Raw genomic sequence first — 13,238 nt, 5'->3', positions numbered from 1 at the left:
ACATTCTAATGGGACAGACAACATGAAAATAATTTAGGTATGTAGAAGATGTATATAAACAGAAGAAAGGTAATGTCTGAGAGTCAGTCAGGGTCCAGGAGGGCCTCCTGCACAAGGTTGAGCTTGAGATGAGTCCCGAAAGAAGCTAGGGAAACTAAGAGGTGGAGTTGAGGGGGAAGAATATTCCAAGCATGGGACATAGCCTATGCAAAGGTGTGGAGATCAGAAATGGAGTATGGAGTAAATGGACCAGTCTGGTTGGATCATTAGGTACATTAAGGAGACTATAGGGTAAGATGACTGGAAATCATGGAAGGTCACATGTTATGATAAGCGTTAAATGACTAGTGCTTGCTTCAGCAGCACATATACTAAAATGGAACAATACAGAGAAGATTAGCATGGTCCCTGCCCAAGAATGACATACAAATTCATGAAGCTTTAAATGACTAGTAGAAGCCTGACTTTGTAGGTCTGGGAATGATTTATGCAGATGATCTCTTCCCCAAGGGAGCTGATTAAATTAAATGAGATAATTTTGGAAGAAAAGCTAAAAGGTCCCAGGAGAGAACATTGAGGGACATTCATGGTGACTTAGTGTGACATGGATGAGATCCAGTAAAGGAGACTAAGAAAGAGAATTCATACATTCAGGAGGAAAACTGGGAGAGAACAGGGTCATGAAAACCTAGAAAGAATAGTCAGAAGGAGGTGATTAACAGTATCAAAGACTTCAGCATGCAGGTCAAGAATGAAGCAGCTCTTTGAAGCGTTTTTATCCCTCCTCAACCCTCTCATATCTTCCCTTCACTACTCTCTAGGCTGAGAACTTTGCTTCATATATATATATATATTTTATTATTATGAGTAGTATTTTATTTTTCCAAATACATGTGAAGATAGTTTCCAACATTCATTTTTATGAAACTATGTTCCAAATTTTCTCCCTCCCTCCCTTACCTTCTCAAGACAGCAAGCAATCTGATATAGGTTAAATATTTGCAATTCTTTTAAACATATTTTCATATTTGTCATGTTGTGCAAGAAAAAGCAAACCAAAAGGGGAAAAACACTACAAAGAAAATAAATAAGCAAAAGGTAAAAATACAATGCTTTGATCCACATTCAGTCTCTATAGTTCTCTCCCTGGATATGATTGGCATTTTCCATCCAAGTCTATTGGAATTCTTTTTTCATATTTTGCAGAAAAAAATGGAGGCCATTTGCCAGGGAGCTCCCTTTTCTCCTAGTTTCCTTATCTTCTATCACCAGGTGTATCTTCTACCACTAGCTCTTTCTTCAACTTTCTTTCACATGATAAGGTGGTCTTACTCTTTACCAAACTTAAACCCTCCACTTGTTCAAGTGATCCTATTTCATCCTGTAACAGACGACTCCTTTAAGTCATCTCTATTCTTTCACTTATTTTTAATCTTTATATACTCTTCAATCTAGTGACATGGGTCTCCTCATTCTTTGAACAATACACTCCATTTTTCAGCTTTGAGCATTTTCTCTGGCTTTCCCCATGCCTGGAACACTCTTCTTTCTCTACTTTGACTACCAGTGTCCCTGATTTTCTTTAAATCCCAACTAAAATCCCACCATCTATGGGAAACCCTCCATAATTCCTCTTAATTCCAATGTCTTTCCTTTAAATATTTCCTATTTCTTACATATATAGCTTGATTTGTATATATTTGTTTGCATATTGTCTCCTCCATTAGAGTGTAAGCTTCTTGAGGAAGGGATTGTTTTTATCTTTTTTTTTTTTTCTGTCTCCAGAGCATGGCACAGAGCCTGACATATAATAAAGACACTAAATAAATATTTATTGATTAATTGATATGCATACAATAACAAGAATAACTGATTTATTTATATAATGCATATGTTTTATAATATATTTTTATAAAATATATATTATAAATATATTTTATAAAAGTGGATTCTGATAGAAATGATGTGAAGTAGATATTATTATTCACACACTACAGATGAGAAATAGAGACTAAAAGGTCAGAGACTTGTACAATGTCATATATCTGAATTCAAGTCTATCTTATTCAAGGTCCATTGCTGAAATGGCTACACCAAAGGAGGTACACTAGATGACCTGAGATTTCGAGCTTTAAATCCTATGATCCTTAGTTCTAAAATAAGGAACCAGCATTAATTTCCAGTACAGCAGAGCCTTGATGATGCAATATCACCCTTTGAGATAGCTATGGAAAATGGTGACATAATCATTATTTTTCCCCCCTTTTCAACAACTGACCTTTTAAAATTCCATCAATGTTGCTTTCATTCCAATGATTCAAATGTAGAAAAACAGAGATTATTTATGTTTTCTAGAAAGCCTGCCACCCACCTGCATGTTCCCTTCCGCTACAACCCCCTCCCCCAGACATTAAGACAGTAAGTTGCAAGGGATAAAACATAAGGCCCTCGTTAATTGCAAATTAATAGTGCCAGGAATATATGCAGATGGCACCTGAAGTCAATTGCTGACGGCTTTGGATTCTGGTTCTATTTTTCTTTCATATAACCAAACTGACTAGCAAGCAAAGAGATGACAAAAACTTGGTTTTTATTTAACCCCCAAATTCACAAGTTGGAAATCCATCTTCTTGACCTACAAAGGTTCTTTTCTTAGTGATCTTGCAACTCACATTTTTTCTGAACCTCCTCATGTTAGCCAGGCTCAAGTTTTAGCATTTTCCAGGACACAGGTGTAAGGATCTGGATGAACATACTGTATATATCACGGACACTTGCTTAGCTAGTAAATATTTTCTTCTATGAGTTTGCTCATTCTACTGTAATCAATTGTGAACTGACAGTGTTTAACAGGTCTGCAGAGAGCATACCTGCTTTGGTTTATATTTAAAGGAAATTAATCATATGATTTTTTTTTTTTTATCTTTCAAGGCTGCCGTTTTAAAAATCCCCATTCCCCTTTTCAAAGATTGTACTCCAATGGCTGAAATCAATGAATTAAATGCTAAATTTGAAAATTTTCAAAGATCATGATCATTTTGCTTCACTATATAATCTTGGAGGAGACACAAGTTATCACTGAGTTTAGTTATTATAAAATAAAAGTTTATTATTGTTTACTATTATTAACTTAGTAACATTCTACAAATCTAATTGAAACGTGGAATGAATTTTCAGATAAAATATTTCAAGAGACTTTAGAATGGTTATCTTATCTAACTCTCTCATTGTACAAGTGATACCTGATACCCAAAGAGATTTTCCAAGATCACAATAGAGGCAAAATTTGGCCTCAGGTTATTCGACTCTACATCCATTACTCTTTCCATCATAGTATTTATTTATTGATTAGAAAAGTCATAAAAATTTAAATATTGAGGAAATAAATACAATATCAACTTATTTGGGTATGGAGCTCCTTATGAATTGGCTTGTGGATTTAGAAAGATTTATTAATTTTGATTAATTTATGAGGCAGACTACTGACTCATAAGAGTATATCTAAGACATTTTTCTTGTGTTGTTTACCTCATCTGAAGTAATTTCTTATGTTTTTATATCTTTTGTATTTTATTTTATATTCTTTATATTTATAGATTTGTAAATGACACAACCATATTCCATTTTGTTGGTATATTTTAGAATTTTGATAGTCCTATGATCTCAACAGTATTAGTCTACTTTCACTGATAGAGGTTATGACTCATTCATGCTATGTGAACAGGGTCTTTGGAAGTTAGAATGGACTCCTCTTTCAGATGATTTTTACTTTCTATCAGCTTCAAATTTTGGATCAATAATAATCTATAACCATTGCTGTTGAGAATTAAATGAGATAATATCTTTAAATTGCTTTACAAACTTTTAAGTGCTGTATTAATTTCAATTTTTGTTCCCATTATAATTTTTAGGTTTTATTATTATCTATAACCCAACACATATTTTATTATTTACTATTATTCAAACTTTCACCCAATTCTTCCATAAAGAACTTACTCAATATAGTGCAGATATTTCTCTGGTTGTTTTGATATTTTCTTGATATGAGAGCAAAAACTCATACTCAGCAGGCACATTTTATTATTTGCCAGGGGCAGCTAGAGTCCAATGGATAGATCACTATTCCTGGAGTCAGGAGGATATGAGTTTAAATGCATAAGAAAAAACCATTAGATTTGGCAATAAGGATATTATTAGTAATGTTTGAAAGCACAGTTTTGATTGAATGATGAAGTTGGGGGCCAATTAACAGAGGGCTTAGAAGACAGTGAGAGGAGACAAAGTAGAGGCACCAAGTTAATATTGCTTTCTTAAATTTATACAAGAAGAGAAGGAGAGATGTAAGATAATTGCTAGCAGATATTTCTTTTCTTTTCTTTTTTTTTAATAATAACTTTGTATTGACAGAATCCATGCCAGGATAATTTTTACACAGCATTATCCCTTGCAATCACTTATGTTTCGCTTTTCCCCCTCCCTCCCTCCTCCCCCCCCCAAGATGGCAAGCAGTCCTATATATGTTAAATATGTTGCAGTATATCCTAGATACAATACATATTTGCAGAACCGAACAGTTCTCCCGCTGCACAGGGAGAATTGGATTCAGAAGGTAAAAATAACTCGGGAAGAAAATCAAAAATCAAATAGTTCACATTCATTTCCCAGTATTCCTTCTTTGGGTGTAGCTGTTTCTGTCCATCATTTATCCAATGAAACTCAGTTAAGTCTCTTTGTCAGAGAAATCCACTTCCATCAGAATACATCCTCATACAATATCGTTGTCGAAGTGTATAATGATCTCCTGGTTCTGCTCATCTCACTTAGCATCAGTCCACGTAGGTCTCTCCAAGCCACTCTGTATTCATCCTGCTGGTCATTCCTTACAGAGCAATAATATTCCATAACATTCATATACCACAATTTACCCAGCCATTCTCCAATTGATGGGCATCCATTCATTTTCCAGCTTCTAGCCACTACAAACAAGGCTGCTACAAACATTTTGGCACATACAGGTCCCTTTCCCTTTTTTAGTATCTCTTTGGGGTATAAGCCCAATAGAAACACTGCTGGATCAAAGGATATGCACAGTTTGATAACTTTTTGGGCATAATTCCAGATTGCTCTCCAGAATGGCTGAATTCGTTCACAACTCCACCAACAATGCATCAGTGTCCCCGTTTTCCCGCATCCCCTCCAACATTCATCATTATTTTTTCCTGTCATCTTAGCCAATCTGACAGGTGTGTAGTGATATCTCAGAGTTGTCTTAATTTGCATTTCTCTGATCAATAGTGATTTGGAACACTCTTTCATGTGAGTGGTAATAGTTTCAATTTCTTCATCTGAAAATTGTCTGTTCATATCCTTTGACCATTTATCAATTGGAGAATGGCTTGATTTTTTATAAATTTGAGTCAGTTCTCTATATATTTTGGAAATGAGGCCTTTATCAGAACCTTTAATTGTAAAGATGTTTTCCCAGTTTGTTGATTCCCTACTAATCTTGTTTGCATTCGTTCTGTTTGTACAAAGGCTTTTTAATTTGATATAATCAAAATTTTCTATTCTGTGATCGGTAATGATCTCTAGTTCATCTTTGGTCACAAATTTCTTTCTCCTCCACAAGTCTGCGAGATAAACTATCCTATGTTCCTCTAATTTATTTATAATCTCGTTCTTTATGCCTAGGTCATGGACCCATTTTGATCTTATCTTGGTATGTGGTGTTAAGTGTGGGTCCTTGCCTAATTTCTGCCATACTAATTTCCAGTTATCCCAGCAGTTTTTATCAAATAATGAAATCTTATCCCAAAATTTAGAATCCTTGGGTTTGTCAAACACTAGATTGCTATAGTTGACTATTCTGTCTTGTGAACCTAACCTTTTCTACTGATCAACTAATCTATTTCTAAGCCAATACCTAATGGTTTTGGTGACTGCTGCTTTATAATATAATTTTAGATCAGGTACAGCTAGACCACCTTCATTTGATTTTTTTTTCATTAATTCCCTTGAGATTCTCGACTTTTTATTGTTCCATATGAATTTTGTTGTTATTTTTTCTAAATCATTAAAATATTTTTTTGGAAGTCTGATTGGTATAGCACTAAATAAATAGATTAGTTTAGGGAGTATTGTCATCTTTATTATATTCGCTCGGCCTATCCAAGAGCACTTAATATTTTTCCAATTATTTAAGTCTGACTTTATTTGTGTGAAAACTTTTTTGTAATTTTGCTCATATAATTCCTGACTTTCCTTTGGTAGGTAGATTCCCAAATATTTTATGCTATCAACAGTTATTTTGAATGGAATTTCTCTTTGTATCTCTTGCTCTTGGATTTTGTTAGTGGTGTATAAGAATGCTGAGGATTTATGGGGATTTATTTTGTATCCTGCTACTTTGCTAAAATTATGAATTATTTCTAATAGCTTTTTAGTAGAATCTCTGGGGTTTTCTAGGTATACCATCATATCATCTGCAAAGAGTGATAGTTTGGTTTCCTCATTGCCTACTCTAATTCCTTTAATATCTTTCTCGACTCTTATTGCCAAGGCTAGTGTTTCTAATACGATATTAAATAATAATGGTGATAGTGGGCAACCTTGCTTCACTCCAGATCTTACTGGGAAAGGTTCCAGTTTTTCCCCATTGCATATGATGCTTACTGATGGTTTTAAATATATGCTCCTGACTATTTTAAGGAAAAGTCCATTTATTCCTATGCTCTCAAGTGTTTTTATTAGGAATGGATGTTGGATTTTATCAAATGCTTTTTCTGCATCTATTGAGATGATATTATGGTTTTTGTTTGGTTGGTTGTTGATATAGTCAATTATGTTAATAGTTTTCCTAATATTGAACCAGCCCTGCATTCCTGGTATAAATCCTACTTGGTCATAGGCTAGCAGATATTTCTTAAAGATTAAGGAGACACGGCCATGCTTAGAAAGAAGTCAGTAAGGGTAAGAGATTGAAGATAAGATAAATCAGGATGATTTGCTGGAGAAATAAGAAGGCAATGAAATTGGAAATGCATTTAGAAGGGCTAAATTAGGCAAGGAGAAAGGCCACGCCTTCATCTGAAGTCCAGGAAGAAAGAGATAAAGGAGGGAGATTTCTGAATGGTGTGAGATGAGGAGAAGGGGAAAAGGAAGGACTCCCAGCTAAAGGTTTTGATTTTTTTTTTTTTTTGAAGTATGAGTCAGGGTGTTTAGTTGTTTGAAGATGGGATACTGTCAAAAGCTTGAAGAGAGATGAGAAGGTTAGAATAGTCAATGCACCGGGTAAGGTTGTAACTCAATTAGAAATACAGTGTTTACTTTGCTGTAGTGAGATCCCAGTTGCAATTAGATCATGTAAATTTGTAGGGAATCCAGTCAACACAGTTTTATTATTTCCTCTAGTGCCTTTAACCCTTATAGGATAAAAGAAGGTATGCTATGACATTGATCTAGTGTTAGGGCTTGACAAAATGTGATTAGCAGTAAGATGAAAGGGTAAGGGAATTGAAGGTGAGAGACAGTGCAGAGTTGAGTTGGCTTACCAATGAATTGATATAGGAAAGGGGAAGGAAATGGAGCAATAATGATTAAGTTCTTACTAGGTACCAGGCACATTGTACCTGGTTTGAGATGCTTTACAAACATCTCAATTAGTATTCACAACAACTCTGAGAAGTAGGTGCTAATATTTTCCCCATTTTACAGTTTTGGAGATTGAAGCAGATAGCCTTTCCCAGAGTAATTAATCTAAAAAAGTAGCTGAGAATAGATTTGAGCTTCAATCTTCCTGATTCTGGGTTCATTGCTTTATCCACTGGGCCAACTAGCAGCCTGAAGGATGAATATAGCCAATGCAGAAATGATGAGTTGGAAGAGAAGAAAGGGCAGAGGGAATGGAGGTCATGAAAAAGACAAATAACTAGGTTGGTGTTGTATAATATAGGGGAAATGAAATGACAAAAGATCATGATCAGGTAAAGAAATTATTATTATTTTTTTATCTTTTATCTATCATTTTGGAGAGAAAAATCAGAGCAAAAGATGAAACCATAGGAGAGATAAAAAAAAAAATGAACATAGTATGTGATGATTTACATTTGGTCTCCTTAGATCTTTTTCTGGATACAGATGGCAATTTCTATCCAAAGTCTATTGGGATTGCTTTGGATCACTGAACTGCACAGAATAACCAAGTCTTTTATAGTTGATCATGACACATTCTTGCTATTATGTACAATGTATTCTTGGTTCTACTTGTTTCATTTGGCATCAGTTTATATAAATCTTTCTAGGCTTTTCTAAAATCAACTTGTTCCTCATTTTTTATAAAACAAAGCAAAGGAATTATCAAGTCCAAGGACATGGACATGGAACACTTGTGGATAATGAGAAGGTCAAGAGTGTTACCATCACTGTGTTTTGTGATGTAAAGTGAAGAAGTACATCATGAATATAAAATAAATTGGGGAACTGGGAAAGAAGGGTATTTGGTGTTCCCTAGTATGAGAGGAGGCAATGTAGATAAGATACGAATCAGATGTCATAACCAATAAGTAAGAAATGAGAATGCTCTGGTCTATAGACAATAGCTACTATTGTCTAGATTGCTTGATAAATTTGGATAGTGTAGATCTCAAAGTAGGAGAGGTTGATTTATGAAAATGGTTGAGAGAGAATCTGAAAGTGGCAATGGAGATTAATGAGTGTTTATTTTCACTCTCCTTCCATGAATGAATATGGTTGTATCAAAGAATGTACAGGCAGTATTGGAAAAAAAAAAAAGGAGGAAGCAGTATTGTTTATAAAGTATTTTTTTTTAATCTCTGAATCTTGGCCTATATAATGACAATAAAGAGTATGTGATGGAAATTCTTGTGCCCTAAGTAGAATGTATATGGAGATGTCAGTCTTGCTTTCTATGGGAAAAATGATGTAGAATTTTTTCCTTAGTATTTTGTTTTCCAATTACATGTAGAGATAGTTTTCAACTTTCATTTTTATAAGCTTTTGAATTTCAAATTTTTTTCTCCTTCCCTCCCTTATATTATCTTTCCCCAAGACAGGAAGCAACCTGATATGAATTATATATATATATATATATATATATATATATATATATATATATATATAATCATTTTAAATAAATATAATCATGTTGTGATAGAAAAATCAGAACAAAAAGAAAAACATGAGAAAGAAAATACAAACAAACAAGTGAAAATAGTATTCTGCAATCCTCATTCAGTCTCCATAGTTCTCTCTCTGGATGCAAATTGCATTTTCCATGCTAAGTCTTTTGGAATTGTCTTGGATCACTGTATTGCTGAGAAGAGCTAAATCTATCAAACTGGGCTTTACTTAGCCAGGAACAGATCCTGGGATGACTGAATCAGTGGCATCAGTGGTTTTTTTTTTTTCCAGACCTCTCAGCCCACAAATGCTAAGGGAATCAGACAGTAGGTCAGAAAGAGATTTACAGGAGTCCTTTTGCTGGTATCAAAGGCAAGCCTCTGTTTTGTTGCCTACAGTTGGATCTGGATTGCAGTCTGAGTTTTAGTCCCACTGCAAGTCAGAGCACTAACACAGAAGAACTACAGGAGAGTAGGGACTCTGGTCACAATTCTAGGGTTGAAAAAAGTATTTTTAGTAATTTTCAAACCATTGCAGGAGACTAGTAAACATATCTCTTCCTAGATCATATTACCTTGGAAGAGCCAAAAAACAGATGCAACAAGAAGCTTGGGCCAGTATTCTTTACTTGTGGGAAGCAGAATCTCATTTTAGCACAAAGTTAAGAGTTGAAAAATGAAAAAAAAATTCATTTAAGAGTTGAAAAAAAATTGGAAAATGAGCAAACAACAGAAAAAATTGTGACTATCAAAAGTTGCTATGGTTTCAAAGAAGACTGAAACCTACATTCAGAAGACGAACCAAAAATTTGTGCATCCAAAGCTTCAAAGAAAAATATGAATTGATCTCAGGCTATAGAATAGTTCAAAAAAGATTTTAAAAATAAAGTAAGAAAGGTAGAGAAAAAATTGGGAAGAGAAATGAGAGTGATGCAAGAAAATCTGAAAAAAAGAGCTAACAGTTTGGTAAAACATACTGAAAGAAATAACACTTTAAAAAACAGAAGGCATAAAACATACTGAAAGAAATAACACTTTAAAAAACAGAATAGGTCAAATGGTAAAATAGGCACAAAAATCCCATGAAGAAGAATACAGAATTGACCAAATGAGAAAAAAAGATGCAAAAATTTACTGAAGAAAACATCTTAAAAAGTAGAATTGGTCAAATTGAAGAAAATAATTCCTTAAAAGTTAAAACTGGGCAAATGGAAACTAATGACTTTAGGAGACATCAAGAAACAATCCACCAAAAATTTTTTTAAATAAAAAAATAGAAGAAGCGAATCTCTCACTGGAAAAACAATTAACTTGGAAAATAGATACAGGAGAGATAATTTGAAAATTATCGGTCTATTTGAAAGTCATGGTACATAAAAAAAAGCCTAGACATCAAGGAAAACTTAGAACCAAAAGGTAAAAGTTGACAGAATACACAATAACCTGCTGAAAGTGATTCCAAAATGAAAATTCCAGGAATATTATAGCCACTTTCTAGACCTCTTAGTTCAAGAAGAAAATACTGTAAGCAGCCAAAAAGAAACAGTTTAAATATTGTGAAGCAATAGTCAGAATAATACAAGATATAGCATCTTCTACATTAAAGGATTGGAGGGCTTGGAATATGATATTCCAGAGCGCAAAAGAGCTAGAGCTGATTCCAAGAATCATCTATCCAGCAAAACTGAGTATCTAGAAATGTACCAACACCAATAGATTTTGTAATATTAGTATCCATTTTTTGAAAAAATAAATACTTGTAAAAAGTGACTTGGAATTCATTAACATTTTAACATCAATCTGTTTTTTAACCACTGAAACAATATCTTACATGTTTGAAAAATAATACATACAAGAAGTCTAATTGAATTCAACAAGCATTTATTAACATTTTTATTACATTTATCATTCTATTATTTATTCAGTTTACAGAAGGAAAATTTGCTTATTTATCATGCTGTGTTATTGCAGGAGATAAACCGTTTTTTGATAACTTCACCATAAAGCTCTTACTGCACAGTCCTACAAATACAGAATTCCTGGTTTAATGGTTAGGACATTAGATTAGAATTATGGCACTTGGATCTGAGTCTTTATCTCTTCTTCTTTGCTGTGTAACTCTGGACAAATTGGTTCACCTCTTAGAGGCACAGTTACCTTATTGGTAAAATGTTAATATTGGAGTAGAAGGCTTCTGAAGTCTTTTTCAGCTCTGAATCTTGCGATCTAGGCCAGTGGGAGAAATTTGTAGAGCATATTGTTCAGAAACTTTTCAGGCACTAATCTGGCTTTATGTTCAGCAACATCCTAAGGGTCTTTTTAAAATGCAAAACTCTGACCCTTTTTCAACAGCTCACTATGAAAGAACCTCTTTTCTTTGAAAGCCTGAACACTAGAGAGCTAGACAGAGAGAAGAGTTGGGATGGGGGAAGGGGACAAGGGTGCAAATAGAGTTGTAGTTCAGCCTTATCCTATTGGTAGCCCCCTCCTTTCTGACATGAATGCTTGAAGATTGCCAAGGGTGGGGTTTGCAGTTGGCAGCCTGCCTTTCACCTGCTGATCAGCTCTCACATGGCTTCTGATAGAATATGGAAAGCATATGTAAATCACTGAGAGCTGATCACTTCAGTCACTAGACACTGAGATAGAATTCATCCATAAACTGAAAAGAAATATGACTTGACCTAAAGACAGAGTCCTTTGTTTTCTAGAAGAATGTAGCCCAGGGACCTATTGTCTTTCATAAAACATTTCCATAACTGACATTTAACTTTGAAGGGTGGTGGAGATTCATTAGAGTAAAGTGATGGCTTTTATTCCCATCCCACTTTTTTTAGATTTAGCCCTTATTTATAGATTTAGGCCTTAAAACGGACTTTTGAGGTCAACTAGTCCGACACCCTTAATTACCAGATGAGGAAGTTGAGGAACAGAGAGATTAAGTGATTTTTTCAGGGTCACACATGTGGTACATTGAAAAACTTGCTAAACTTAGAGAATTGGACTTTGAATCCCAGCTTTACTAATTGCTTCCTGTGTGATCTTCAGCTATTATTCAATTAATATTCATTATCCTCTATTTCCTTAACTATAAAATGAAGACCTCTGAAGTTCTTCCCAAAAGTTCCTTCTAACTCTAGACATATGGCCTTGTGATTATTGAGTATTAATAATTATACACTCCTCCACTAAAGTTCTTCATGGAAGTCTATGATGATCTGCAGATGACCCTATTTTCTCTCAAAATCTGTCAGCTGGACACATACTGATGAATTCTCTCATGTACAAGCACTGAGCTGGGCACTAGTAATGCAATTATAAGTGTAACACAAACGTTTTAATTTCAAGGAACTTAGGGTAGAATACCATGGAAGGGCATTTATACATTATATATTACAAAGACAAATGAGTGAAAAACAAGTGAGAGATCTAGGCAAAATGCTACAAGGAATTCAAGAAGAGGGAACATTTCTATTTTGGAAAGTGGGATGGCTGGGGAGTAATGTTTAAAAAAAAACAAACAAACAACTTTATAGACAAGGATGAGAGGCCAACAGTAATTGGGTGCTGACTGAATATATTTAGAGGATAGAATAACCTACTTACATGTTTTTTGAGTATGAGACTAATGATGGATTATTGAGAATCAATACAGAACCAACATTAATTTTGAGAGTCTTATTTTCATTATGTTGGTTGCCAAGTGATTATATATATATATAATACATATATATATATACATATATACACATACATATACACACATACACACATATACATATATAATATATATGGTATATATTTCTATTTACCTGCCTCTCATACATCTATCTTTCAGGGCCATCTTCAGATGTCTGGCCACTGCACCCAAATCTGGAGGAGAAAGAGATTCTGGTAACCTTGTACAGCCCTCAAATCATATTCTTTTGAATATCAAGGCATCACATCCCTGATGTCAAGGTCATCTTCAAGGAGAAACAACAACAATTTATCTATGTATTCATTCATTTATTTATGTAGTTTTGTCTTGAAAATATCAGAAATCATGTACTTAAGTATGGAAGATAATGATAAGCATTGGTGGAAGAAGTTACAACACTG

The 13,238-nt window shown here is 34.2% G+C and overlaps 1 non-coding gene across 1 annotated transcript; it reads left to right on the top strand.

Annotated features, from left to right (window-relative positions):
- The first annotated feature begins 347 nt into the window (after nucleotides 1-347).
- Nucleotides 348-453, top strand: LOC127552553 (U6 spliceosomal RNA). Its single transcript, XR_007951429.1, has one exon. It is a non-coding gene; the product is annotated as a U6 spliceosomal RNA (small nuclear RNA).
- The last annotated feature ends 12,785 nt before the right edge of the window (nucleotides 454-13,238 follow it).

Source organism: Antechinus flavipes, chromosome 2 (assembly GCF_016432865.1).
Source record: "Antechinus flavipes isolate AdamAnt ecotype Samford, QLD, Australia chromosome 2, AdamAnt_v2, whole genome shotgun sequence".
NCBI lineage: Eukaryota > Metazoa > Chordata > Mammalia > Dasyuromorphia > Dasyuridae > Antechinus > Antechinus flavipes.
The sequence above is the reverse complement of the archived record's forward strand: the minus strand, read 5'-3'. Positions and strand labels throughout refer to the sequence as shown.